Source organism: Lissotriton helveticus, chromosome 3_1, assembly GCF_964261635.1.
Source record: "Lissotriton helveticus chromosome 3_1, aLisHel1.1, whole genome shotgun sequence".
Lineage (NCBI taxonomy): Eukaryota > Metazoa > Chordata > Amphibia > Caudata > Salamandridae > Lissotriton > Lissotriton helveticus.
In genome coordinates this window covers 1,374,367,449-1,374,391,879 of record NC_136061.1, presented here as the reverse complement: position 1 = coordinate 1,374,391,879, position 24,431 = coordinate 1,374,367,449, and positions in this window count along the sequence as shown.

Here is a 24,431-nt window from a genome sequence, read left to right as displayed (position 1 = left end):
AGCTGGCTCTTGTTGATCTCTGTTGCTCGAGTTCTGGCGGGAACTGCAACAAAGTAAATGTTGAGGTGCTGGATGGTGCCTGTTTGCACAGGGTGGTCACTCCTTGACCACAAGGGAGATTCTTCAGTCTTCCACGTCGAGTGGGATGTCGAAGGGTCCAGAGTTTCGTTTCATAAGTTTCAGTCAGGATAATCTGATGTGCATTGGCACTGCTCCCTCCTATATTCCAAATCTGGGGGCTGGATTACCTGCTAGGTCCCTCCTATGGGTGGGACCCAGAAAGGGGGTGGTTACACCCCTTTCCTTTGTCCAGTTTACCGCCAAGACTGGGGCTGGAGTGCCCCAGAACCGGTTTGACTGCAATCTGCCCAGTGACACCATGTGTGCCCCAGGCAGTGTCTAGTTTCATTCAACCCTCCATGCTACAATCCACTATCTCCTGTCTGGGGTGGTGTAACACCTCCCTGTGACAGGAGATCCTTTGATCAAGCCTCCTCTGTCGAGTTTCGGTCAGCAGCAGGAGGCCAGACTAGTGTCTGTGGCAGCAGCATCCATTTTGTGATGCTGGGGCTCTGGTTAGGATTAACCGCATTTGCAGTAAGTAACATGTCTTCTCCCTCTAGAAGGGTGGAATGCTACCCCCGTCGCCAGAATTGGCAAGGGGGTAGTATTCCAAAATGTATGACACCAAACACGACATGTTTTGATAAAGCCAAACCAAAGTTAGCATTAACCGCGAGGATTATAATGCACTTAAGAGTATATGGTATGGCAGTATCACTGGAACAGCAGTAAGGAAATGGTTCAGAACACTGCAGACAGGCTCAGCTCATGCTAGAGCACCATCTCACATAAAACCAAGCACTCTGCCTCCAGGATTGTTAAGGCCTGCCATAGGAGTGACTTATAGGTATATATGTATCCAGATATAGGGTTGACATAGGTATACTATATCTAAGCAAGGGGTGATTACACCACCTTGCCCCAGCTGTGTGATCAGCCAGTTGTGTCAATTTAAGGACCAGCCAGGGGGGGCAAAAGATATGCTGCAGCCCCTGGTAGGCCTTGGATGCACCTATGCCCTGGGCACCTATAGTGCATGGTACAGGGGCTGACAAGGTGTCCAGTACCAAATTGGTGATGTACCTAGGGTACATGGAGTCCATTTAAAGAGAGAGCAGATAGCCTGGGACCCTGATTAGCAGGATCCCAGGCCAACTAAGTCGAAAACCAGCTAAACACAAGGCAAAGAATCTGGGATAACCATAGTCAGGTATCCACCTTCCAACAACAATGCATTTTTTCTTTAAGAATTCCCTAATATTCTTTGAACTAGAACATGCAAATATAGGTTGTGCTTGAAAATTGGTTTAACGTCATTCTTCTGCTCAATAATTTCCCAATGTTTTAGTATGGTGTGTTTAATTGGAGGTGCTGCTGTAGAAAACTTCAAGACTCAAACTTCCCTAGATGATTCAGGTCTATTTGTCTTTTTTAACAATTCTATTCGGTCTAGTCTGGATACCTTTTGTTTAGCTGCCTCTAACACTACGTTTAGATATCCCCTTGTCCTATATTGTTGCGATAGTGGTAAATGATTTTTGAGTGCTGGAGAGTGAAAACTGTTAAAGTGCAATGCGTTATTCCTGTCTGTTGGTATTTTGTATACTCTTGTAACCAGTTTGTTTCCTTGCCGTTCAATCAAAATATCCAAATAATTGATGGATATCATACTCATTAGGTAGGTGAATTTAATATTGGAATGACAATTGTTCAATAAGTTCCTAGCATATTCCAATTGAGCTTTCGAACCTTTCCACATGATTAGAAAGTCCTTTATATGCAACAGGCTCTGTTTGCACCCATAGTAAGGTATTTATTTTGACCATACATACTTTTTCAGCTCACTTCAGCATTTGCCCCCTCTTTTGTGGCCGAATACCAATTTTTTATATTTCAGTTCGTATGCCGGCTCTATTTTTGAACAGGACATGGTGTTGAAATTGAGGCAGAACATGTATCAATTCCCGTGTTTACACAGTATAGTCCTTTTTAGCTCTGCCCACTATCTTCATTGTAGGATTAGCCTTCAGAACCAAACATATGGCCAATAATGTCTCACGTCACTACAGACGCTGACGTTAGATGCTACGCCTGTCGTGTATGGGCCGGCTTCTTCCGGGGTTTTACATTTAACCAGCAGAACTTGATGTGCGAGTATACCCAGGATCATGCGCCGCAGGGCCATACTAGGTTTCCACGCGGGCGGTTCAACTTGACAAAGTAAGATTGTTTTTTTTTATTATTTAAGGGGCTTTCTTTGCAATAATGTTTCCTTTCTCAATAACAGAGTGTGATTTTACAATGGACATTGTCCACCCTTATTCGTTTTCTCATCCATGCTGCTAAAAACAGTTGCACCCAATCAGTGCGCCGAAAAGACTGACGATTTACACCTGAGACAAATTCTTTACACCCTAGTTACATTACATGAAATAACCATATTTGGCAACCTACCAATAGGTCCGAGATCTCAAGGAAGAACCATATATGGCACACAAAGCCTGGTCTGAAGTCTGTTTCTGCTATTATGGGGAAGGTCAGAAAGGGTAACTCCCTTTCGTCTCGGTACATGGGCGTAACAGCCCGGCACCGGCAAGAATGTGCTTATCACCTCAGAAGCCAGATGCGACCTTGGGCCCTAGAGCAGAGAGAACATCATGAATTCAGCTGTCTTGCAACTCAACTAATTGGGGCTTGCTCGGTAACAGTAAAACAACACGTGATCACTACCCAGGCCCGAGTCGACAAATACAAAATGGCGTTAGTGTGGTTTCTCTAACTACTGTGCAACTTAACCTATATGTAGGAAACAAAAACTACTTTCCGTTACTAACATCAAAGGATATAGGTATATGCAGCTAAATCATGCTAACAATTATCATGTTAGCAATTCCGGTAAAAGGAATTCTGTTCCACAGAACCACCCTTTTAGCGTAATGTAGCTAAATCAATCCTCAAAGATACACTTATCTATCTGCATCAAATCTCGGATTTCCTGTTGCACCATCTGAGATTTTTCCTTTGTTGGGGGTGACGGTACCAGGGCAGAGGATACTCTCCTGGCGCAATAGGAACAACAGGCAGGCCCACAATGTATACAAAAGCAGCATGTGAAAATGATACCTGCTATACCCACCAATACCATTAGGATCTTCCATCCCCAGGCTGATAGTAGGCCCCAAAACCAGCCGGTAATGGACCATCCTCCTGTATCAGTATGTATTTCTGCCGCCAATCGGTGTAACTTCTGAATGGCTAAATGGACAGAGGGGGCGGAGTCAGGGATGTATACGCAACAGGAGCGGCCGGTGATCTGCGGCTCCTCGATCTGCTAGTATGACGTCAAACCCCATACGATTTTGAAGAGAGACGAGTCTCGTAGCCTGAAGCTCTACAGTCAAATTCGTTAATATACCAGCAGTTTTATTAATGACTCTTTCCACCACTCTGGATAATCGCCTCACCTACTTACTAGTTATTATAGGTCCCCAAATAGGAAACACTCCTTTTACTATAGCAACGAAATGCTGCTCTGGGGTATCAGTTTGATCTACTTCAGCATGTCCAATTCTCTTTTATCACGTTTTATTAGGGTCCTTTGCCCATCTAACCGATGATCCTTATGATAATCAGACGGGGCTATATATACAGGTGGATACAAGAAGGATAAATAACAACGGCCCATCCAACCCCGAGGAAGCCAAGTATAGGCATTCTCTCCACAGACAAAATAAACATTCTGGGGTGTTAACAATGGTGGAGTACTAAAGGTACGTAATCGAAAGGTGTAATTGCACCGACTGTCTCCTACAGAGATATGTCCTGTTCCCTGTACACAAAACGCAGAAGTGCTATTTAATATGGGCACAGGGATTGGCTTGTCATTGGTAACATTTCGACCTTGAAAATGTTGGAAATACTGGGTGAAATTAAATTCAGCAAAATCCAGTATCTCCGTTTTCAACCATGTAACATTTTCATAGTTGGTATACATATTTATGCAAGCCTTGGGGTCTAGAGACCCTTCTCCATTTTTTCCATGGCTTCACAGCTTCCTAAATAGGATAATGGCAATGAGATAAAGAGATCATGTTGATGCATTACAGAGGGCAATAGACCGCAAACCCAACAATTTGTCGTATTGGTAGCACTGTGAGTCTGATGCAACATTTCTACAAATACATTCTTAACGTAGGTCCGACGATGTCTTTCTTTGTGAGGAGCTAACGTAAAGAAATGGTGCTCTATTGGCGTGGTAGGGGTCCCTATCATAGTATGCATGGGGTGATGAAATTCCAAATATAAAAACACGCTCATTATTATGGTAAACAACATTGCAACGGTTATCACGAAAGCAACCTTCACTCTGGTTGTCCATGATGAAAACATAGGTACATGAATGGGCAAATATCAAGGAGCAAGGGGACACTCCTCCTCAGGAATAAATCGACCAAAGGGATACATTCTAACTAGTGTCCAAAATATTCTAAAAAGGTGCAGTCTGTCCTGCCACAGGGTGCTTCTTTCCTGTGTCCGTATAGAGCCTCACAGGCAGGCTCCTATCGTTCAGCAAAAGAACAAATCCTTTCGTCGGTTATCTTCTCTAATTACAACCTAGGCCCCTTTTCTTTGCTTCTCAGTCTTTCTTTCTGAACAGAGCAACACAAAGTTCCAGCTCTCAACGGGTTCAGTCCAGTGTCTCGCCCAGTACCCCCAAACTTCTCTAGCAAACCCTTGTTACTAAATTCTTTCCCTATCTCCTGCAATTGTTGGGGGTACCGTGTCGATGAATGGACCATAGGTTGTATCGAGCCTGACCTGGCAATTCCTGATCATTAAACAAAACAAATAAGGAAGCATCCAAGGTGCCAAATTTTCCATGTACTTCTCGTTCAACAACTGGAGCAACAGATTCAAAGGCCAATTCTGCACTTGGTGACACGGCCTCTCTCGTGCCCTCAGCTCCCCTTTCTTGCCCTTCAATTTCCTGGGCGTCGGAAAAAGGAACCACGCAAGGAGCTCTTTCACTTTCCTTGGTCAATATTCCTTCTGAATTCAGGCAATCAAAAGGAAGGGTAAGAGGCACCTTTTTACATGAGCAACATGGATCCAGTACTTCCATCCAGTCACCTTCACTGCTGTTCGGGTGGCCAATAAAACTTGCACCGGTTCCGTCCACCTGGGCTCAAGGCTCGATTTTCAATGATAATTCTTTACCATTACCCACTGGCCGGGCTCCAAACGATGTCCCGAACCCTCCGGCGGGGGCTGCAATACATCAGATACCTGTTGGTGGATAGAACGAAGGTCTTTAGTCAATGCATACAAATAATCTGTCATCATTGGATAATCTATTTCTTTACATCTTCTCGGACGAGGAACACCCCATACATTAGCTGGTCATCAAAAATAACCTCATACGGGGACAGAGCTAAACGGGAATGGGGGTCATGCGTAAGGACATTAAAGCCAGAGGCAACGTGTCCAGCCACCGCAACCCCGTACTCTCCTGAATTTTAGCCATCTTTAACTTCAGAATCCCATTATTGTTTTTCAACCAATCCAGCGGACTGGGGGTGTTGAGCAGCATGAAATTTCAGCTTTATGTGTAATCCATTGCAGATATGCCTGATAAGATCAGCATTAAAATGGGTCCCGTTCTCTGACCATTTGACCCGAGGGACCCCATATCTAGAGAAATATTCTTTGATTAAAACTTTAGCAGTTGCTAGTGCCGTATTTTCCTTGGTAGGGTAAGCTTCTACTCACTTACTGAATGCACAGACCACTACCAGGACATACTTCAGGTTATTCCCTCTCTCCAGTTGGATATAATCCATTTGGAGCACCTCAAAAGGTAAAGAGGGTGGTGCAAAATTCCCCCTAAGAACAGGTTCTCTCCCTCCAGGATTATGGATTATGTCGTAGACAAACCATACAGTGTTGAACCAGATGAGTGGCAGTTTTAGAAATATTAGGATTAATCCAAACTGGGTCCAATAATTGACAAATCCCCTTAGCTCCTATATGTGCAGTCCCATAAGCCATAGTCACTACAGCATTAACAAAAGCCTTACATCCATCGCTGTTTTTCACTTAAATCAATCCAACAACCATTATCATCCAACCTCCCTACTTCATTCTCCCATCGGGCCAATTCAGCAGGGGTAGCTTCCTTCTGTATTTCTCAGACACTTTCCATGGTGTTATCAAATATATCAGACTCCTCCACCCACCTGGCTGAATGTACATACATAGGGGACATTTTAGATTTAGCAGTAGCTTTTGCTATTTGGTCAGCGAAAGCATTTCCTTCTCCCACAGTATCCACCATGGTTTTATGGCCACTACACTTAACAATTGCCACCTTCCGTGGCAAAGTAAACGCATTCAACAACCTTAACATCAGGGGGCCATGCTGTATTCGTTGACCATGGGAAGTAAAGAATCCTCTTTCAGTCCACAACTTCCCAAAACTATGAGCCACGCCAAAGGCATATTGGCTATCAGTATAAATATTTTCCACCAGTCCCTCACTTAGCTCACATGCTCGTAGCAGGGCTTTTAGCTCAGCTGCCTGTGCAGAATGATAGGGAACTCGAGACGTTTCAACTACCATACGCAGCGTGTTAATTGCGTGCGCAGCTGTCGTGGAGCCATCCACAAACAACTCCCCTTGGGGTTCAGATAGGGGCCCGTCTGTGAGGTCCACCTGTCCCTTCGTTGTTTCTTCTGTCTGAAATATACAATCATGTATGTCATTATTTGGTTCATCCGAAGGGAGGGGTAGTAACATGGCTGGGTTCAAAGTGGCACACCTTTTTATAGTGATATGGGGGGCAAACAAAGTCAATTCATATCCAGTAAGACGTGCACTAGTAAGGTGCTGTGTCTTTGTTTTATTCAAAAGCGTGTCCACAGCGGGCGGTACCGTCACTGGGAGGTCAGAATTTAGCACGAGTCCTTCCGACTGCCTAATGGCCACCGCCACTGCTGCAGTAGCCCTCAGACAGCTAGGAAGTGCTCTAGCAACATGATCCAATACTGCCGAAAAATAAGCACTAGGTCTTTGCTTACCACCAAATCCTTGCGTTAACACTGAAAGCGAACAACCGTCCACCTCATGCACGTAAAGTACAAAAGGTTTCCGGTAGTCAGGAGTTCCTAAGACAGGTGCAGAACAAAGAGCAGTTTTCAAAGAATCAAAAGCTTTCTGACACTCATCCGTCCAAGGTAAGGGTTCATGCACTTCTTTCGCAATCAGGTATAACAGTGGTTTAGTAAGAAGAGAAAAATTAGGAATCCACTGGCGACAGCAAGAGGTTATGCCAAGAAATGCACGAACATCTCGTTGAGTACGAGCAACAGGCATGTTAAAAATAGCAGACACACATTCGGGAGTCAACTTCCTCCCCTCTTTCGACAGTAGATGACCAAGGTAGGTCACCTCCTGTCGACAATATTGAAATTTAGAAAGAGATACTTTATTTCCATGGGCCGCCAGATGGGACAATAATTTAGCAGTAGCCTCTTTGCAGCCCTCCTCCGTATCAGGCGCCACCAAGAGATCATCAACATACTGGAGGAGAACATTTCCGGGAGGCAGGGTCAATTCATCCAAAATTACCTTAAAAGCCTGACTATAAATGCTAGGGCTCTCTGTGTAGCCCTGAGGAGCACGGCAAAATCTGAAGCTGCGACCTGATAACGAGAAGCCGAAAATATGCCTGCTCTCAGGTGGTATGGGAATGCTAAAGAAAGCATTCTTTAAATCAATAACTGAGAATAATTTAGCAGTAGGGAGAATCATAGTAAGTATCGTTGTAATATCCGAAGCCACTGGATATTGTGGTACTACCACTTTATTTACCTCTCGGAGGTCAATTACAAAGCGGTACATATCCGTGTAATCAGGACTGCTCCCTATAGGAGCCTTCTTCAGAATCGGTAATATAGGGCTGTTACTGGTGTCAGAAGCTGTCTTTTCCACCACACCCTTGTCTATCAAATCCTGTATTATTGACATTAATGCCTTTTCACCTGCTGGGGAGATTTTATACTGTGGAACATGAGGCAACCGAGCATTCGCTTTTAAAGTAATAGAAACTGGTGGAATATTCAATAAACCTACATCTGTATCCCCTGTTGCCCACAACATGGAAGGAATGGCCGCCAGCTCCGGAGGGAGCTGGCCGTTTTTCATAAAATTCTGTTTAATACATTGTTCTGGTGATTGAACCGTCAAATATACTCCATCCGGAGAACAATACATTTTGGCATGCATCTTTTTTAACAAATCCAATCCCAATAAATTTTCCCCACATTTCGACGTCAACAAAAATGAAGAATCTACTGTATCGGGACCTTTCGTAAATGAGAGTGGCTTCGAAATGAGGCTTACCACTGGAATACCAGAAAATCCAACTGAAGCATTATTATGCCCGGACAGAGCAGCCCCCGGAACCAATGAACGAGCGATCGAACTATTCATTGCACCCGTGTCCACTAAAACGTTTTCCGAAATTCCCATTATTTGTCCTGTAACATAAGGCTCCTTCTGGTCAACGGGTACTGACACTTGGCCCCTTCTCTGTCCGTGGCTGTCCTATGCACAAAAATATCTTTCTGATTCATCTATTCCATAATCTTCGTTGTAATACTGCCTCCCATTATGATTATCAAAATAATTCCCTCTGGACTCACCTCATATCACTTCGTCCCTTTTCATGTTGCCACGATCAACGCCACCCTGTCCTCTGCCTCTACCTCTGCCTCTTACTGCTCCGTTCTGTGCTAAAAGGAAAGGACACTGAGCTCGCCAGTGCCCTTCCTGCTTACAATAAGCACACTGATTCTGACCCAAAGGAACAGCAGGACCTCCTCCTCCCCGTCCTATGCCTGCCCCTCTTGGAACAAACCCCCTTACTCCCCCTGGGCTCCTTCCACGTCCCCTGGCCACTTGTTGTAATAATACACGAGTTTTAAGATCATTAGTCTTTTTTATCTGATTTGTCTTTACTCTCATTCTCCCTATGCTCATAATATTGAGCCATACTTAATATGACTGAAGGAGTAGAGGTGGTCCAAGTACTTTCTGCAGCCTGGAGCCGTGCTGATATTTCCAGCAGCAAGTTAGTCACGAAACCATTAACAAACAATCCTATTCCCCCTTCTAACGATAAATCCTGTCCACTGAAATCAATAAAACGCCTTCAAATTGAGTAAAGAAGTCTGATACACTTTCATCCTTTTTCTGTTTACAAGCAGTCAATTTATCCAAATCCACCTTCCGGGGTGGGATTAAGGTGTGCATATATGTAATTATTCAGTCCGGAAGGGCCAAAATCTCAGCTCTAGGCTTATCTCCAGGTTTCCTTTCCCCATCCCAGACCTTAAATTGCTCCCACGTTCCACCTAACTCGTTAGCCTGAGGTTGGTCATGTACCTGGCGCCACACATCAACTGGAACCAACAGTCCAAAAAATAATTCTATATCAGCCAAAGTCATCAAAGCTGAAGAAGTCGCCTCAGTGAGCTCTTTGTAATAGGTGGTGGAATTTTTACGTGGGTCAGGTAAATGAGACTTTAAGGAAAGGACCTCACTTCTCTTCCAAGGAGTATATACCCACTGTTCTTGAAAACGGGCTTCAACACGGGCCTGGATGACCTGATTGGCATTATCTTTAAGTTCTGGAATTTCAGGATGGTAAATGGGATGGACTTCTCGCATGGGATGCTGAGAATCCCATGTTGGACATTTTGTAAATAATCTTAGCCGATATCGCATAATGGTGACCAGGTTCCCATATACATGTTCCTGTCCCAACTCAAACTTATGGGCCCGGTCCACTATATCATATAGGACCTGTGGAGCCCTCCCATCCTCGAAACATTGTTCCCATAAAGAAATCAGCCGATTAGCATAGTTTCTTGCGCATATTGCTGCATAACCGGTTCGTAATCCTTCATAGTTTCCCAAATATCCTCAATAGTGTAAATAGCATTCTGTACCCACTGGGTCGCCTGATCTATCACCATTTGCTTTTCCTTACATCCTACAACAGCACGTGTATATAATCGTCGAACGCCCCCTAAACTGGGAGCATGGGAGGGGGTCGAATCTATCCTGGCAGGAGTTGAGGTGGCTGACTGGGAAGGCCAAGCCACAGACGACGAAGGAGAGGTCAATGTCATAGGGGACATGACAGGGGTCAATGAGTCGTCTGTCAATAAAGTAGCCATCGTAGAGGAAGGAGTAAAAACGGTCCCTGTCGCCATAGTAGTGGCAGGGGTCACAGGGGCTGTCGATAGCAGGACAGGTGCACCGGGGGTACTGGCCAGAGGTATCGCCGGATACACCTGTTGCGGAGCATAAGGGGGTGGAGGTCGCATATCTAATAAGTCCTCCATTTCATCCTCCGCCTCAGGTCGAGCTATGTAACTTTTATCGGCCTGTAATCGGAACTGTCTATCTAAACATTCTATCTTTTTCTCAGTTTGTTCTTTATCATATGCTATAGCCTTTTGAGTGATGGTCTGACCATTCTGTATTTTTAATAATTTTTCTTCCCTAATTCGGCGACGTTTTGCCTCTTTTTGCCATAATCGCAAGGAATCAAACATTCCCTGACGACTTCGTTTAGAGAACAAATGATCCTGTAAATACTGTATTTTGTTTTCATCAAAAGACCCAGTTACGGGCCATTGTAATTTTTCATTATCCTTGGTATATTTGTGCCATAGATTGCTAAATAAAATGGGCATAAGGCCATGTTTTACATACATATCAATATTTGGACCGCCTTCCGGTGGGGCAGGCTGACTTTCATCTAATCGTGTATTTTTCCGCCGAAAACAACATCCAAAACATATTTTACTAAAACACGAAATTTTTAAGTGATCACTCTTCACACTTCGTCACAAACAATCAGAACATGGCCATGTTTCATTCACCCTCAATCTTCGTCGACTTCACACCCACCGTATACACAAGTTTTTACACACAACCTTGCACATAAAAAGAAAAACATTTTTATTTTCAATTCTCAATCAATATGAAGCTGCCAAAGAACGAGGCCCGTTGACTCCCGTTCATAGAGAAGTTGTGAACCTCCAGTCACCGGACCAAACAGAAACAAAGAAAACAGGCAGTCCGGAGACTACCAAGAGGTCATCAGACCGTAATTAACCACAGACCGGCCTACAGACCATCCCGCGATCTTCCTACTTCACCTTCAGGACTATTCTGACTAAGCCCGCTACCTTAGCACAGCTTCAGATGTGTCCAGAAGTCACCCAGGTACAACCACAGGGTTTTCCAAGGCCAGTCCGGCCGGGTGTGCACAAACAAGAATTCCACACCAAGGAGTCTGATTGTAACCTCTATAATTCACCAAACAAGTCCGCGGAGCCTCTGCCCCTGCTGCCTCAATGCTGCCCCGTCAGATCTCCAAAACTCCTCGTGGTATGCCGACTACCAAACCACAAAATTCAGTAAACTGTTTCCAAAACGTCATTCAATGGCACAATCCATAAACAACGAACTAATACACTCACCTGGTGCACTCAGGTAGGATTGCGAGTTCTCCACTGCCCACTCCTGAAGATCAACTCGGATCAGTTCCTGGGTTACACCCGTAGGACTCCGGCAAGGAGTCACTAGCAGCTGAGGGCTCTCTGATCGCAAGAGTGGAGTTCAGCAAAAATCGTTAGTCAGTCCACCCCCTCGACCAGAGCACTCCCCCTAATGTCCTTATTTCACCCCTTTTAACGGGAGGATGACCCCAAACCCGGAGTCCCGGCGGCGTCGCCAACTGTAGTATTGGAAAAATATCCTAAGGGCCACACTTACCAGTAGCCCAACCACTATTACCAAATAACCAGTCAGTTGGCAGTGAAGAAAAGACAATCGTTTATTAACAAAAGGCTCTGCGCAGAGGAGGCCCCTCGTCCACACCCAATCAGTGCGCCCAGAAGGCTGACGATTTACACATGAGACAAATGCTTTATACCCTAGTTACATTACATGAAATAACCATATTTGGCAACCTACCAACAGGTCCGAGATCTCAAGGAAGAACCATATATGGCACACAAAGCCTGCTCTGAAGTCTGTTCCTGCTAATATGGGGAAGGTCAGAAAGGGTAACTCCCTTTCGTCTCGGTACATCGGAGTAACAGCCCGGCACCGGCAAGAATGTGCTTATCACCTCTAAAGCCAGATGCAACCTTGGGCCCTAGAGCAGAGAGAACATCATGAATTCAGCTGTCTTGCAACTCAACTAATTGGGGCTTGCTCGGTAACAGGAAAACAACACGTGATCACTACCCAGTTCCGAGTCGACAAATACAAATTGGCATTAGTGTGGTTTCTCTAACTACTGTGCAACTTAACCTATATGTAAGAAACAAAAACTACTTTCCGTTACTAACATCAAAGGATACATAAACTATGAATATACGTATATGCAGCTACATCATGCTAACAATTATCATGTTAGCAATTCCGGTAAAAGGAATTCTGTTCCACATATTATATTTCCATAGACAGGCTGAAAAATGTAGACCACCACTAGGATATCTTAGATCAAGTTAGACCTTGTCCTCGGACCTCATTAATAAAGCACTTCTATTTTGAAGGAGGATCCTCGAGGCAATTTTAAATTTCCTTCACATCAACTTCACTCCCTTCACAGTAAAAAACACCTGCTCCGCTGTAATCAGGCATTGAAACACACCTGGGATGCATTCGGCACCCCAAGTGGGAACCCGATGATGAAGCATACCATCAACTAGGTTGGTGGGTAAGCGTTCCTTTTTAAAAACCTAATGTTTTTCCCTGACTCCCTGGTTCTCTGATGCAATGAGTCTGGATTCCCCTGCAGGGTTCGTTCCTATTGTTGCTTGGTCCATTAATATGATGCACATCAACTATCTCAGTTCACATGTCATCATCTGAATGAGCTTGAGATACCTGACTGAGCTCTGAGCGAGCAGGCCCTCCAGGGCTCAATGGACAGACTACAGGTTGTTTACAATTATGCGTCCAGATTACAAACATTCCAGAACCCCACACTACAGAATTCTATCCAGCTTTGGAAATCTCAACAGAAAGCACTTGCACCCAATGGATTCTTCCCCAAGGGAGTACGGATACGTTACAATGCTGAAAAAGAATGATCCTTCATCTGGGAGGAATGTACCTCTAGAGGAATCCTAGCACTTCAACATCTCTTTGGGGACAATACCATGGAGGAGTTCACTAAGTTAAGGCAAGAATATGACCTCCCAGATAATCAGTCCTGGAAAATTCAACAATTGAGAAGCTGCATTATGAAAAAAGTGGGTGGTGCTAGACAGCCTCCCATTGTTTCCCTTTACCATGCCTGTCTGGTGAGCTTGAGTGCATACAACAACAAAAAATAGTTCTGGCCTGTATACTATAATTATGTATGTATACTATAATTGTTAATGAACTCCACTTTAGACCAGCAAAAACTACTAGTGTGTGTGTGTAGCTATGAAATTGTGTGTACGTGAGTGCGTGTGTATGTGTGTGTGTGTTTGTGTGTGTGTAACTATGGGACTGTGGGTGTGTGTTAAGCTATGAGATTGTGTTTGTGTGTGGGTGGGTATGTGTGTGTGTGCGGGTGTGTATTTGTAGCTGTGAAACTGCATGCAGAGTGAATTGTATCCTCTGGAAGGTACAGGGGATGATTCACAAAATGGTGCCCCTCCTAAAGATTGTCTTATCCTTTCCTGTGGGCATAACATCTTGCCTGCTGCTATTGTCACACATCAGTTACAGATACCCCAGAGAAGATGACATATTACACACTCAGTTTTTGTCTGACCACCATCTTTTAAAACCTTTGGTAATATTCCAAACTTAAATTCTAGCTCAAAGCATAATTAGCAAAACATTGCATCCATTGTGCATCCCTAATTCCAACTTGCCTTCAGGTCCACTCAGAGACTACAGCAGAAGGACGATAGATAAATTGTATTATTTTCTGTGGCACCTCTGTTCCAACAGATAGTAGTAAGTATAGCCAATTGGAAATCCATAAGTTAAGAAGCATTGCAGACGATACCCAAACCACTCTCCATACCATATAATTGGCCACTGGGCACTGTGTTAATTGTCTTGAAAAATCTCAAGACACAATCACTTTGTACTTGCAGTTATCTTTGAGCCCTAGAATGAGCTTCGATATTCAGTTTTTTTTGTGTTGATTTTCATTTTGATCTACTCTACTTGCCCTATCTATAATAAATGATCTGATAACTTTCAAACATGCAGCTCTAATAGAGCATTGAGTTTTTTTACTGTTATAATTTGGCTCATATGATACTTAAGTTCCAAAACTCCCTACTATTTCCTGCAGTAACCTTTAACTAGTCTACCCTTAGAGATTTAAGTCGGGAAAAGGTCAGTGAAATAACAAAAAAAGATGAGGTTCCCTGGTGTGGCGGCCCCTTGAATATCCCATAACTCACGAATGTTCATAGGCCTTAGCCTGAATGGAGTCCCTGAAGGGTAGGACACCTGCACCGCAGGGGCCTGTTTTATGGCCTTGGCATTTGGAAAAAGAACCATGTCTAAGAAGAATATTGCACAGAAACTACTGCCAGAAGACTCAGAGAAAAGGTCTTACAGTGGGAAGAATGTCCTCTTGCGTGCTCATGACTAGCTCAGCTTGTCATGAGGCACGGTTGCACTGTGCTGATGACGACCTGAGCTCGTCATGACACGCGCTGCATTCACACGCGGGGCTAATTCCCCCGCTGTGCTGAACGTTCCGAAAAACAGGCGTGGTCATGATGAGCTCAGCTCGTCATCAGCACAGCGCCACCATGCTGCGTGACGAGCTTACACTGTCACGAGCACCACCGCGCCGCACGCAGCCCCCCTCCCCCCACTCCGTGGGGGAATTAGCCCCGCTGCGATGGGGTTAAGTGGTATTGTTCAGCAACTAAAGGATAAATCTCTGGAGAGATTGTGAGGTGACTGACAATTAGGTTCTTCGTATTAGGTGTGTGGCTCTAACATCAGTGAATTTTTTGAGTAAATGCCAACACTAGTATTTCCTAGCTGTTGTGATATGGGCTGTGCACTTCAAGCTAAATATCACAAATAAAGCAAGGGTATAAGGGGCAGATTTACAAGGTCAGGCGCATCTCTGCAAATCAGCAGGGGTGCGCCAGAACATTTGCGGCACACAAAACCACCCGTGCGCCACCACTGATGCACCGCATTTACAATGCGGCGCGCCATGGTGCACAGATGGGCAGATGCGAGTTGCATCCCCTTGCGGAAATGCAGAGCATAGCAGGAGTCGCGTTGCAAGCGCGACGAGGCTCCAGCAAGGCTCGGGGGTGCCCTTTGCCTAACATGCTGTGTCAGTCCTTACTCCTGCTTCAAGCAGACGCAGGGTTTTGACGCAGCATGGCCGTAAAAGTGACTCAGTGAAATCTAGTAGATTTCACTGCGTCACTTTTACGAGGCGTACCTGCGAGGGAACGCCCACCCTGCGCCGGAACGCCCACATGAAACCTGACGCAGGTTTTATGTGGCGCAGGGGTTTACAACATGATGCATCTCCCTAGATGCGTCACGTTGTAAATACGGTGCAACAGGGCGCATGGTTTACACCGCCGCTGCGTCACAGAAGTGACGCAACGGCGGCGTAAATGTGTTACAAGGGGCTTGTAAATCTGCCCCCAAGTGTTTATATGATTGCTGGAGGTTGTAGCAGGAAATGTAGATTCCTTTACAGTTGTAATGGAGGGCTGGATTACTACTGATCTTTGCTGAATGAGAATCAGCTAGAGACTATAATGCAAACACAGTGATCTACACCAGAGACTGGTAGTATCAGTGAAATATATGAATCAAAGGGTGCATCTAGGTTGTGGACATTCTGTGTTTTGAACAAGGAGGATAGTCAAGGACTAGGATCTTTGTTTTTCACGGAGAGAAGCACAGCGAGTTCAACTGCAACCAGCTTTGATTATGGGATAGACAGTGTTTGAGTTGTTGGCAGTATTCGTCACTCTCTTATAGGTTTACAGTGTATTTGCATCTCATCTGCAAATATCTATTAGCCAAGTTTGTGACTGCTAAAAGGGAATGCTGTGTTGAAAAAACACAGCTTAAGTGTGTGGTGCTTAAATATCAATTTGAGAGTGGTGTATGAGAGAAATGAGGCAGGTTTCACTTGGTAGGTCAATAGGAGAGGAATAATATAAATGACATTTGGACAATCCAGTAGTACATTTTGAATCGGAAGTGGTGATATAGGAAATCATGACCCACAATATCCACAAGCCACCCAAGTATACCAGTGTGCAAATGTGCTCTCATTTTGTGAATAGTTCTTCAATTAATGTTCATGGACTTTGCTTTCATGCTGTACAGCAGAAGGAAAAACAAAAAACGTATGCTACAAAAGGAATCTGTTATCTCTAGATGGGAGAAGATCTGAAATGAACCTAGAGGAGTTTATAGATGTGTAGACATTCTTAAAACCATGAAATATGGAGACAGACCTATTGTTGTCATCTGTGCCTGCACCAAGTTTCTACAGCATTGGCAACATGATAGCATTTTTGAGGCTATGGTGGACGGCTCCTTCAAGGAGAAACACATTATCATTTCTAGTGTTGATTGGTAAAAAGGTAGATAAGTACAGACACATCCCTGCATGTGTATGGGAAGCATCAAAGAGTGTACAAAATGTAGAATCATTGTTACTTCGTTTTGAACATGGAACTGAAATCATGCAGTGCTACATGATCATTTGATATTAGTGTGAGATCAGGCATGTGTTATGGCTGTAACAAAACCACCATGGTTCTCAGATTTTAAACTTTGGTAGACCATTTGCTCATTATAGACAATTGTTGGGGGCAGTACAAGGACTATGTACAATGCAGTTTGCTAGCTATTCGATAGAAGCTTGTAAAGAGTTCTATAAAAGAATTGCCAGCATCTGCAATCAAGCCGAGAAATGACAAGTCTGCTCTTTTATGGAACTGCCTTATTATCCTCTCTCATGGTGCATCACACTGTGTTATCATCCAGTGAGCTCAATGTTCTCTATTGCTTTACCAGAACCTTGCTCTTATATGTTTTATTTTGAGGGTTGCAGACAATAAAAATAAACCGAGCAATTTAGGGGATGATTTCCCACTACAGCATGTAACACTTGATAATATGATGTCTTTTACTGCTATTATGTCTTGGTGATATTAGTGGTCAATGTCACTGCCCGATAAAATGTCCAGGTAAATCTGCAAGTCATCTACAGATTGCTAGACCTTGATATTCTTCAAGCCATATGACTGCAAGAATGCTTCCCCTAAGGATATAGATGACCATTTAATCGATGGAATCTTGAGGATGAAACAGATGGATGAGATGTGCTATTATAATGCACCCTGAATCCTAAGAAACGGATGTATGACGGTACAACGCGTACCGTTTCTACACGTGCCTTTACAACGCGTCTTTAACAACGCAAGTCGTTACAACGACTTGCGCTGTTGGGCGCGGATAGTGAATAGTATAATTTACTATTCTAACACCAGTCCCCGTGGATAGTAGGGAAGGTGTTGGAATAGTAAATATATTATTCTTTATCCTTTAGCGCCCTCCAGCACAAGTCGTGGTTACAACTTGCGTTGTAAAGGACGCGTTGTAAAAGCACTGCGGGTTAACATCCCCGTTGAAAAGGATGTTCCCCTAAGAAACAGATGCAGCCCGTGCAGGTAAGAGAGGTGGGACGGAGTGGGGGGACTTGACAGACGAGGGAAAATTATTTATCTATTTAATTTTCCCTTGTCATCGTCTGTCGAGTCCTCACAACCCACCCCACCGATGTTACCTGCACAGGCCGCCCCTGCTAAAGAATAGTCTTGTGGAAGGGGGTTGGCTTGCTTCCCTAATGTATCTATAAAGTGATGGAACTCTCGATTACATTGCCTGGGAATGAAAGGAAAGCAGTTAGTGTGTAGTTTAAGAAACTCTTAGGGGTCGATTCCGATTTGGGAAAAAGCGCTCTGAATTGCGGTTCGGAGCGTTTTTCCCCATACGAGTCGTACCCATAGGCGTCCCCGTACGAATCAGCAAGTACGATCACAATCTAAAGCGTCACTCCGTACGGCTTGTAAAAAACGCCGTACGAATCGAAAGTCCATACGAATTGCAGTCGGCTGACGCTCGACGCAACGTCCGAACGTAAAAAGAGCGCGTCTCCCGAACCAGGTAGTACGATCCGTGTAGAACACACTCCGTACGGCTCTTTATCTACGAGAGCTCAAAACTACCGTAAAACCACACTCCGGCACGAACCGCACCCCGGTACGCGACAAGCAGGACATGAACGCCATTGTCCATCTCATCCCTATCCTGTACGGCCACCACCTCGTACTTAGAAACCGATGACGGCGCAGAAGGTGAGTACAACGAAGTCCAACATACCTGTACGTGTTGCCACACGCGCACATCTTCATTGCACGACTTTAATGTCTGGGTACGTTGGTCCACACACTCCCGCACTTCACCAGTGTAATACGGAGACGTGCCGCACCTACGTCATCGAAGTACGTCACCGCACTTCACCAGTGTAATACGTGCAGCATGTACGTCATCCAGCTGGGGTACGGTACGTCAATGACCTCGGGGTACGGTACGTCACCGCACAACACCAGTGCGATACGGAGACGTGCCGCTCCTACGTCATCGAAGTACGTCACCGCACTTCACCAGTGTAATACGTGCAGCATGTACGTCATCCAGCTGGGGTACGGTACGTCAACGACCTCGGGGTACGGTACGTCACCGCACAACACCAGTGCAATACGGAGACGTTCCGCTCCTACGTCATCGAAGTACGTCACCGCACTTCACCAGTGTAATACGTGCAGCATGTACGTCATCCAGCTGGGATACGGTACGTCAACGACCTCGGGGTACGGTACGTCACCGCACAACACCAGTGCAATACGGAGATGTGCCGCTCCTACGTCATTGAAGTACGTCACCGCAATTCACCAGTGTAATACGTGCAGCATGTACGTCATCCAGCTGGGGTACGATACGTCAACGACCTCGGGGTACGGTATGTCACCGCACAACACCAGTGTAATAGACGTGTGGGACATACGTCTGCTATGTCATTGTAATTGTAAGTATCAGAGTGTGTGTGTATACAACACCCCCACCACTGCCCACCACTGCCCAGCAGTGCCCAGCATCAGACAGCATCAGAGTGTGTGTGTATACAACACCCCCACCACTGCCCACCACTGCCCAGCAGTGCCCAGCATCAGACAGCATCAGAGTGTGTGTGAGGACAACACCCCCACCACTGCCCACCAGTGCCCATCAGTGCCCAGCATCAGAGTGTGTGTGTGGACAACACCCCACCACTGCCCACCAGTGCCCACCAGTGCCCAGCATTGCCCAGCATCAGAGTGTCTGTGTGGAAAACACCCCCACCACTGTCCACCAGTGCCTACCAGTGCCCAGAATCAGAGTGTGTGTGTGGACACCACCCCCACCACTGCCCACCAGTGCCCACCAGTGCCCAGCGTCAGAGTGTGTGTGTGGACAACACCCCCACCACTGCCCACCAGTGCCCACCAGTGCCCAGCATCAGAGTGTGTGTGTGGACAACACCCCCACCACTGCCCACCAGTGCCCAACAGTGCCCAGCATTGCCCAGCATCAGAGTGTGTGTGTGGACAACACCCCCACCACTGCCCAGCAGTGCCCAGCATCAGAGTGTGTGTGTGGACAACACCCCCACCACTGCCCACCAGTGCCCACCAGTGCCCAGCATCAGAGTGTGTGTGTGGACAACACCCCCACCACTGCCCACCAGTGCCCACCAGTGCCCAGCATCAGAGTGTGTGTGTGGACAACACCCCCACCAGTGCCCAGCAGTGCCCAGCATCAGAGTGTGTGTGTGGCTGAGACCCCCACCAGTGCCCACCAGTGCCCAGCATCAGAGTGTGTGTGTGGACAACACCCCCACCACTGCCCAGCAGTGCCCAGCATCAGAGTGTGTGTGTGGACAACACCCCCACCACTGCCCACCAGTGCCCACCAGTGCCCAGCATCAGAGTGTGTGTGTGGACAACACCCCCACCACTGCCCACCAGTGCCCACCAGTGCCCAGCATCAGAGTGTGTGTGTGGACAACACCCCCACCACTGCCCAGCAGTGCCCAGCATCAGAGTGTGTGTGTGGCTGAGACCCCCACCAGTGCCCACCAGTGCCCAGCATCAGAGTGTGTGTGTGGACAACACCCCACCAGTGCCCACCAGTGCCCAGCAGTGCCCAGCATCAGAGTGTGTGTGGGGCTAAGACCCCCACCAGTGCCCACCAGTGCCCAGCATCACAGTGTGTGTGTGGACAACACCCCCACCAGTGCCCACCAGTGCCCACCAGTGCCCAGCATCAGAGTGTGTGTGTGGACAACACCCCCACCAGTGCCCACCAGTGCCCACCAGTGCCCAGCATCAGAGTGTGTGTGTGGACAACACCCCCACCACTGCCCAGCATCAGAGTGTGTGTGTGGACAACACCCCCACTAAGCATGGGCGGATCTAGCGGATCTCGCGTACACAAATTTGCATATTTATGGATTCGCAATCCGCAAAATCCGCGAACTCTCGTGGAATAGCGGATTTTTAAGTTTTTTGTGTTGGCGAGCGTTCGCGAGGATTTGTGGACCATTTCGCAATTGCGAACTTACTTTTCGGCTCGCAACGGCCGCGACTATGTTGTTTCTACGTCTGGTTTATCATCACAGGTTCACAGCACCCTCTGTTTCACCACTGCCACCCTCTGGTACACCCATGCCACCCTCTGGTACATCCTCACTGCCACCCATTAGGTTTGTTTATCACTGTAGATTATGGGGGTGAAAAAAAGCAAGCACACCTGCCCTTCTTCAACTGCCATGAATTAATTAGGGGGTGATTAATGTGTCAGTAATTTTGAAACTTCCAGTCTGGCTGGCACCTGCTTCCTTCCTTATCTGTAATTTGCTTTCTGTTGCAGTGCAACTTTTTTTCACAGGACCTTTATGGTCTACTTGTAGCTATTCTATGAGCCTGCTGTTTGGGTCATAGCAGGGTCATGGAATAGTTGCAAATAGGCAACTGAACTCTGGAGGGGCCCCTCAGGAAGCACTAGAGTGAATGGTTACTAATGTTAAGTTTGAACTTTTGCACCTGCTGATTGCTTTCAGTGTAGCAAAAATCGTTTTTCTGCAATTTCGCGCGATTTGCGGGGCGCGAATCCGTGCGAGATCGATTTCGGAAGCCGCGAATGCGTGCGAATACACAAATATTTTTTTGCGGCGTGTATGTTCGCGTGTTCGCAAGGCGCTTGTAGCTATACATTTGCGAAGTTACCCTAGCGGTCGTACACGGGCGCGGCCATCTTGTTTGCGTGACGTAATTCCGTTTCCGGCTGCTATGTGTAATCTCGCAAAGTGTGCTGCTCGCTAGTACAATTTCGCGCGTGATCGCGAGGAAAATCTCGCGCGAACTTACCCACGCGGTCGTGAATGGGCGCGGCCATCTTGTTTCTCATTCATTGCTATGGTTCTGGGCATGCTTTCTGTATCCTCTCTGAATCTCTGCCATCCTTTGCTTGTTTGAAGTTTAATTGATCTATTTTACTTATTATCTATCCCTCTATTTTTCTAGCTCTATATTTTTGTGTTTTCTGCTACTTTTTGTCAATTTTAAACTACTTTTTTAAACTCTTTTCTTTTCTTCTTCCCTATTCTATTTCTTCTTTATTATTTAACTCATTTCTGCCCAGACCATGGTAAAGGGAGCCGGGAAGCACCCTGAGAAGGGGAAGGGTCCCGCACCCCGTGCCCGGCTCCCGTGCGGGCGTTTGAGGGGGGAGCTAGTGATGCCACGGGAGATCTTTAGCGCGGAGGAGGTGGCCGCACTCATCTTCCACGTCCAGCGCCACCTCCCCAAGACCATCCTGGGGGGCGGCAAGATCGCAACCGGCTATGGCATCCGGGAGCGCCGGAAGCGGTGGGAGAAGGTGTGCCGGGCCATGTTTAAGCTCTCTGGGGTCCGGCGCACCTATAACCAGGCCACCCACCGCTGGACGGATGTCATGGACCGGGAACGGGACTTGCTGGACGCGCTCGGCGTAGAGGTCCCCGGGCTTGGTGAGTAGTAGTAGCTATTTCTAGCTATTTCATCACTAATCTGTTTTATCCGGCTCTGTTATTTGCAAATCTTTGTTCTTAACCAAGAGCAATAATGCTGCCGATTACATTGTAGGTAAATTATATTTCAAAATCTTCTATGCATTTCAGGTGCACTGCTCTTCTTCTCAGTAGCCTTGCTTGCTACTATGCTTATTTGTTTGTATTTTGTGTTCATTTCATTGGCCTGAGAAATTATGTATGAGTGTAGTGTAAAGCACTGCGTAATGCTAGACACTAAGGGTCATATTTTCAATTACCGGCGCATCCCTGCAAAGTAGCAGGGATGCGGCAGTAATTGTGCACCATGCCACCACCACCCATTGGCCCAAAACGTCACAGAAGCCTTACGCATCTGTGCCGTAAAGGCGGCGCATTGCTGGAGTTGCGTGCCAACGATGGCGCAGCTCCAGCAATGCTCTGGGGTGCCCTATCTCCCCAATGCTGCAACAAGCCGTACGTCGGCTTCAAGCAGGCGCAGGGTTTGAGTCACGCATCATTGTCCTAAAAGTGACTGATTGACATCTTGTAGATTTCCCTCAGCCACTTTTAGGATTCGTTCCTGCGCAGGAACGCCCTCCCTTGCGCCGGAACGCCCCCTGATGGCGCAGGGCTTTACAACGTGATGCATCTCCCATATGCGTTGTTTTTTTTTATATATACGCCGCACCATGGTGACTCTTTTGTTCTGCCGCTGCGTCACAAAAGTCACGCAACAATGGAGGAAAATGAGCCGCAAGGGACTTCTAAATCAGCCCCAACAGACTGAAGTCCAGTCCTTCCTTTAGACACATGGCTATAAGAAGAAATAGTGGTGGTGGTCGGTGGATTGATAGTTTGAGTATTCTCTGATCTGCAAGCAGGATGGACTTTGTCTGTCACTTGGCGTGCTGCGGACTGCTGCCTGCCAGGCCTAGGCAAACCTTTTTAGTAGTCTGTTTAGTGAGTTACATAGGAACTTTCAAAGTCAACGGTCCGCAAATCAGGCAATACGAATAACGTAGTATACCACATGAGATAGGTCAATATATCCCGTGGAATAGTTGTCTATCTATTTGCTATTTCTCCAAAATATTTTGTTATTGTTCTTTTGAAATGTTTGATTTGGTTGACAAATCTCATCCATGTTTTCTGGTCTTTCTTTCTTTCATGTTGTACATCAGCTCCCCCCAAGGGCAAGAGGACACAGGAGGAGGAGGAGGAGGGTGCTGTTCAGGAGGATGCAGGCCAGGATCGGGCAGGCGAGGGCTCCTTTGCTGGCCCCAGTAAGTTTTAATTTTAATATAGAGTACCTATTTTTTCCTAGCGTTCCTCATTCGATTTTTTCTAAATCGTCTTTGATCTTCTTGTAGACTGGATCTAAATTCTTATCCTGCCTCGACTATGACTCCCTGTGGTATTACTAGATTATTCTTATTAGTCTGTCTGTGTAGCTAACTAAGATTGCACATTTGGCAATTCCATTGGACTCCCATTCTAGTCAGCAATAGCTCTATGCACTGAGTGCAGTCCTCTGGGATTGTCCATAATGTCTTTTCAAGTCTTCTAAATGTTTATGCTTTGACAATTGCCAACAATAAAAAGGTGAATGACCACCAAGAAAGAATAAGATACTACTTTACTTTTGGTTTGGATAGGAGGACAATCCATTCTACTACTGTTGCAGGGACAAATCTGCACAAACCGAACTATGAACACTAAATAGTGCATTGTTTATCAATTATAATAGGCGCAGGTAGACTTTCTTTCCACATACCTCAGTGATATCAGACTTTGAAGAACCCCCAATCTCCTTACTGACTAGATAGTGTGGCAGAGTCATTTAGCTCCCAAAGTCACCGATGATTGATCCCCAATGATCATTAGATTATCCAACGCAGGACAAGAGTACGGAGTCAGAGTCAAGAAGTGCCAGAGGCACTCATGCTTGCAAAAATTCCAAAACCTTTAGCTCATCCACTCTAGTCTGGAGGACCAAAAACCACAGAGTCTATTTAAGTTTAAAAGCTTTATTAAAAGTAAACACATTTATTAAAATCAAATTTGTCATAAAAGTAAACGTTTAACTGAAAATGGAAAAGTGCTTAGTGCTAACGATTAATTGGACACATTTCTTGT